Here is a 6,221-nt window from a genome sequence, read left to right on the forward strand (position 1 = left end):
TGGTAAATATTCCTCCATCCCTTTATTTTGAGCTTTTGTGTGTCTTTGCACGTGAGATGGGTCTCCTGAATACAGCATGCTGATGGGTCTTTGCTCTTTATCCAGTTTGCCAGTCTGTGTCTTTTTTAACTGGGGCATTTAGTCCATTTATATTAAAGGTTAATATTATTATGTGTGAATTTGATCCTGTTATTATGATGCTAGCTGTTTATTTTGCCCATTCGTTGATGCAGTTTCTTCATAGTGTCAATGGTCTCTACATTTTGGTATGTTTTTGCTGTAGGTGGTACTGGTTGTTCCTTTCCACGTTTAGGAAGCTTCTTTCAGAAGCTCTTATAAGGCAGGCCTGGTGGTGACAAAATCTCTCAGCTTTTGCTTGTCTGTAAAGGATTTTATTTCTCCTTCACTTATGAAGCTTAATTTGGCTGGACATGAAATTCTGGGTTGAAAATTCTTCCCTTTCAGGATGTTGAATATTGGCCCCCACTGTCTTCTGGCTTGTAGGGTTTCTGCAGAGAGATCCATTGTTAGTCTAATGGATTTCCCTTTGTGGGTAACCTGACCTTTCTCTGGCTGGCCTTAACATTTTTTTCCCTCATTTCAACCTTGGTGAATCTGATGATTATGTGTCTCGGGTTTGCCCTTCTTGAGGGGTGTTCTCTTGTGGCATTCTCTGTATTTCCTGAATTTGAATGTTGGTCTATCTTGCTAGGTTGGGGAAGTTCTACTGGATAATATCCTGAAGAGTGTTTTCCAACTTGGTTCCATTCTCCCCATCACTTTCAGTTACACCAGCCAAATATAGGTTTGGTCTTTTCACAAGTCCCATATTTCTTGGAGGCTTTGTTCTTCCTTTTCATTCCTTTTTCTCTAATCTTGTCTTCATGCTTTATTTCATTAAGTTGATCTTCAATCTCTGATATCCTTTCTTCCACTTGATCAATTCAGCTATTGATACTTGTGTATGCTTCATGAAGTTCTCATGCTGTTTTTCAGCTCCATCAGTTCATTTATATTCTTCCTAAACTGGTTATTCTAGTTAGTAATTCATCTAACCTTTCTTCAAGGTTCTTAGCTTCCTTGCATTCGGTTAGAACATGCTCCTTTATTTCAGAGGAGTTTATTATTACCTACTTTCCGAAGCCTACTTCTGTCAATTCATCAAACTCATTCTCCATCCAGTTTTGTTCTCTTGCTGGCAAGGAGTTGTGGTCCTTTGGAGGAGAAGAGATGTTATAGTTTTTGCAATTTTCAAAACGTTTGTGCTGGTTTCTCTCCATCTTCATGGATTTATCTACCTTTGGTCTTTGATGCTGGTGACCTTCAGATGGGGTTTTAGTGTGGACATCCTTTTGTTTGATGTTGTTACTATTCCTTTCAGTTTGTTAGTTTTCCTTGTAACAGTCAGGCCCCTCTGCTGCAGGTCTGCTGGAGTTTGCTGGAGGTCCACTCCAGACCATTTGCCTGGGTTTCACCATTGGAGGCTGCAGAACAACAAAGATTGCTGCCTGTTCTTTCCTCTGGAAGCTTTGTCACAGAAGGGCACCTGCCAATTGCCAGCCGGAACTCTCCTGTATGAGGTATCTACTGACCCCTGCTGTGAGATGTCTCCCAGTCAGGAGGTACAGGGGTCAGGGACTCACTTAAGGAGGTAGTCTGTCCCTTAGCAGAGTTCGAGCACTGTGCTGGGAGATCCGCTACCCTCTTAAGAGCTGGCAGGCAGGAACGCTTAAGTCTGTGGAAGCTTTGCCCACAGCTGCCCCTTCCCCCAGGTGCTTTGTCCCAGGGAGATGGGAGTTTTATCTGTAATCCCCTGACTGGGGCTGCTGACTTTCTTTCAGAGATGCTCTGCCCAGAAAGGAGGAATCTAGAGAGGCAGTCTGGCTACAGTGGCTTTTCAAAGCTGTGTGGGCTCTGCCCAATTTGAACTTCCTGGTGGCTTTGTTTATGCTATGAGGGGAAAACACTTATTCAAGCCTCAGTAACAGTGGACACCCCTCACCACACCAAGCTGGAGCATCCCAGGTCAACTTCATACTGCCATGCTCACAGCAAGAATTTCAAGCCAGTGGATCTTAACTTGCTGGACTCCATGGGAGTGGTATCCACTGAGCTAGACCACTTGGCTCCCTGGCTTCAGCCCCCTTTCAGGGGAATGAATGGTTCTGTCTCACTGGTGTTCCAGGTGCCACTGGGGTATGACAAGAAACTCCTGCAGCTAGCTCAGTGTCTACCCAAATGGTCACCCAGTTTTGTGCTTAAAACCCAGGGTCCTGGTGGCATAGGCACCAGAGGGTATCTCCTGGTCTGTGGGTTGCGGAAACTATGGGAAAATCATAGTATCTGGGCTAGAATGCACCATTTCTCATGGCATAGTCCCTCACGGTTTCCCTTGGCTAGGGGAGGGAGTTCCTCAACCCCTTATGCTTCCTGGGTGAGGTGACACCCTACCCTGCTTCTGTTCAGCCTCGTGGGCTGCACCCACTGTCCAATCAGTCCCAGTAAGATAAGCCAGGTACCTCAGTTGGAAATACAGAAATCACCCACCTTCTGTGTTGATCTTACTGGGAGCTGCAGACCAGAGTTGTTCCTTTTCCACCATCCTGCCAACTGCCTCCAGGCCTGTCAATTTCTTATTGGAATTCAGATATTGCATATTTAATGTCCTAAATATATTTGTATTCCTACAAATATTCTTACACTTCACTCTAAAATACATTCACTTTACTTGGAATCAGTGTGATCCTTTCTTTGTTGATTTTAAAACTGATAAGACTAGATGACAGCAATGTTCGACTCTATTAGTCCATTTTCATACTGCTCTGAAGACATACCCAAGACTGGGTAACTTATAAAGAAAAATAAGTTTAACGGATTCACAGTTCCACATGGCTGGGGAGGCTTCATAGTCATGGCAGACAGTGAAAGAGGAACAAAGGCATGTCTTACGTGGTGGCAGGCAAGAGAGCATGTGCAGGGGAACTGCCCTTTATAAAACCATCAGATTTCAAGAGACTTAGTCACTATCACAAGAACAGCCCAAGAAAAACTGACCCCTATGATTCAATTACCTCCCACTGGTTCCCTCCCATGACACATGGGGATTATGGGGGCCACAATTCAAGATGAGATTTGGGTGGGGACATAGTCAAACTGTATCAACAACAGGTTAATCATGCTCCAGCACTGAATGTAGACCCTTTTGTGTATTCTTAACACCTTGTGAATTATGAGGTTTTCCAATCTGGCTGTTGAAACAGGCAACAGGAACTACTGCAAGCTCTTTGTGAATGCCAGGAACTGTTATTTCTGATCATTTTATGTAGGTCTTTCCTCAGACTTCAGTAGTTAACTGTAAAACCTGTTTTTATTAGTACTATACTAATTATTACTATACCAAATACTTAAGAATCCTCTTTAGCGCTCTGGGATTTTGTGTCTATGTAATTTTCTCCTGCCCGGTACTCTGTTCTTTGGACTCTAGTTTCTTTGGTTGTGCCAGACTTGCAGATCTGTCTTTGCAACTCAGGAATTCTCCCAGGCACTATCTGGATTTTCCCTCCAGTACCTTAGCCTGGAAACTTTTCCAGTGGGAAATTGTCGTTTCATATATTTTCGTTCTTTTTTTGTTGTTTAAGGCATGAGGGTAATCCTGGTTCTTATCACTTGTTCTTGACTAGAAACATAAATTTTTGGCATGTAACTGATTTAGTAATATTCATTTATTTTATTCATCATAGCCAAAAAACTGAGAGCAGACAGGGGAGCTGAGGGTTTCATCTACTGTGTACAGTAACTGAAATTTTTGTTCATGGCTTGACTTTCCCAGAGCTCTGACTTCCTATATTCTCTTACATACTAAGCCAATAATTTAGGAAATGTAGGCGTTCTGCCTCAGTCAGTCTTCAAGTAACTGTATCATAGTTACTGAGCGTATTTATTTAGTCAGGCGTCACTGTGAAAATGTCATTAATTTTTAAGACGTTTTATTTTCTATTTCTTATACAGAAAGAACACATTTGGAATCAGCCTAGTTTTATGGAAAGGGAGCTAGGTCTTGGAGAGCACTTGCTAATCATTCTCCTGCCTCTTTTCAGTCACAGAAGCTTGTCCTGGCAAAAATCCTATCTGTAAGCTCCACAGAACTAGCATTTCTTCAATTTCCATCTGCCCAGATGCTAACAGCACAACACATAAAGTAGGTGGAACACACAGGGAACCGACCTTGACTTAAAGCAAGCATGGCAATCTAAGATCTCTGCCATGACATGACTATAGATTATGAACCATTTACAAAGGTAGTCATATCACATTATTCATTCTTTGTGTACCATGTGCCCCAGATAGTAAAGCCAACTGATGCGTGCATTCTTTCACTGAATCCTCATTTTGGCCATTCATTACTAATGTCCTTTTTCTTATTTTGTCCCCTGAAGGAGTCAATAGTCACAACCATTTTAGAAGATTTACATGTAATTATTTGGGTGGCTTTTGTGGAGTTATAATGTTATTCTTTGCAGCTAAAGAAAAGCTATTATTTATGAGAAATGTGTAAGTTGAAATGAGACAATGGAACTAATTTTATGAGGCAAGAATAAGTCATTATTTTGTTAAGAAAATTAATCCTGGGTATACTGAACATAGTAAGGTATTCACAGAACCTACACAGAATCTTACCAGAACTTGATGTTAGCTGTTTTCCTGGGAATTGGTTATGGTCAATACGACATTATAGATTCAGGAAACATTTATTAAGTGATTTCTATATTCATAGTACCTTTTCATATGTTCCTTTAACATTAAAAAGAATTCTGGTCCTATTTCCTCAATTTACATATGAAGAAAGTGAAACATAGAAAAGTCAAGCAATGGCATATAATTAGAGTGGCCGTATCAGGGTTCGATTCTCAAAGTTCAATCTGACTTCAAATTTCTTGGTCTCTCTCTTGCAGCATGCTGCCTCCAAAGATAATAGTCTCCACTCAGATCAGATCTTTTACTCTTTTATATACATCATTTGGGATAGGCATGAAAATTTCATCCAGCACCTATGTTTTATACTGAATAATTAAAAATTTTCTTACTATGATTGGTTAAAGCTCATAAATCATCTTGATAGTGATTTTAAAAAAAATTGCTTGACTGTTTATTGTGCCTAGTGAAAGTTATGAAAAAAGACTGTGATGATTTTAGTTTCAACCTATTATCTTAAAACATGCTGTTCAAGAAACCACTAGAATTGCAGTATTGATGTGCATAGAAATCCCAGCAATAGAAAAAGCAGTCCTGAGGGACTTCATTTGTACAATATCCATTTTGGTGCTGAGGAGAAGGATATATTCAGCAATCTCACAAGTTAATTAAGTGTCAATCTGGGTAAAGTTAGAAAAGAGAAATTTTTAATATGACATCATAAGAGGATTTCATAAATTAACAGAGCATTATGTGGTGGTTTTTTTTTTTTTTTTTTTTTTGAGACAGAGTTTCACTCTTGTTGCCCAGGTTGGAGTGCAATGGTACAATCTTGACTTGCTGAAACCTCTGCCTCCTGGATTCAAGTGATTCTCCTGCCTCAGCCTCCCGAGTAGCTGGGATTACAGGCATGTGCCACCACGCCCAGCTAATTTTGTATTTTTAGTAGAGATGGGGTTTCTCCACGTTGGTCAGGCTGATCTGAAACTCCCGACCTCAGGTGATCCACCCACGTCAGCCTCCCAAAGTGCTGGGATTACAGGCATGAGCCACTACTCTTGGCCTTATGTGTTTTTTTAAAGTCTGTTCTCTTTCTGAAAGCAGACCAGATAATGTAGATGAAAAGAAAATCTAAAAATCCATAGTTAATTCTGACCCTGCTTTTAAGCAGATGTATGACTTTGGACAAATCACCTCATCTGGTTGAATTTCTTCCCATTAATGAAGAGGATAGGAATCAGAGGTTAAAAAAGTATCTTCTAACATTATTATTCTGGGCTTTTATGGTAAAATAAAAATCTCTTGATCCGTAAGTTTAAGAAATCAAACTTGATTACATCACATTTTTAAATGAGTGCCAAAGTAAGTTGTAAGTCTTTTAAGTAGATAACTTATTTGGTTGTAATATGAGGAAATTTTTCAATTGTCTTGCAATATGGAAGTTTTAATTTTTCTTTTTAGAGACAGGGTCTTCTCTTGTCCAGGATGAAGTGCAGTGGCATGATCATAGTTCACTGCAGCCTTGAACT

This window comes from Colobus angolensis, unplaced genomic scaffold, assembly GCF_000951035.1.
Source record: "Colobus angolensis palliatus isolate OR3802 unplaced genomic scaffold, Cang.pa_1.0 Scaffold52, whole genome shotgun sequence".
In the NCBI taxonomy this organism is placed as follows: domain Eukaryota; kingdom Metazoa; phylum Chordata; class Mammalia; order Primates; family Cercopithecidae; genus Colobus; species Colobus angolensis.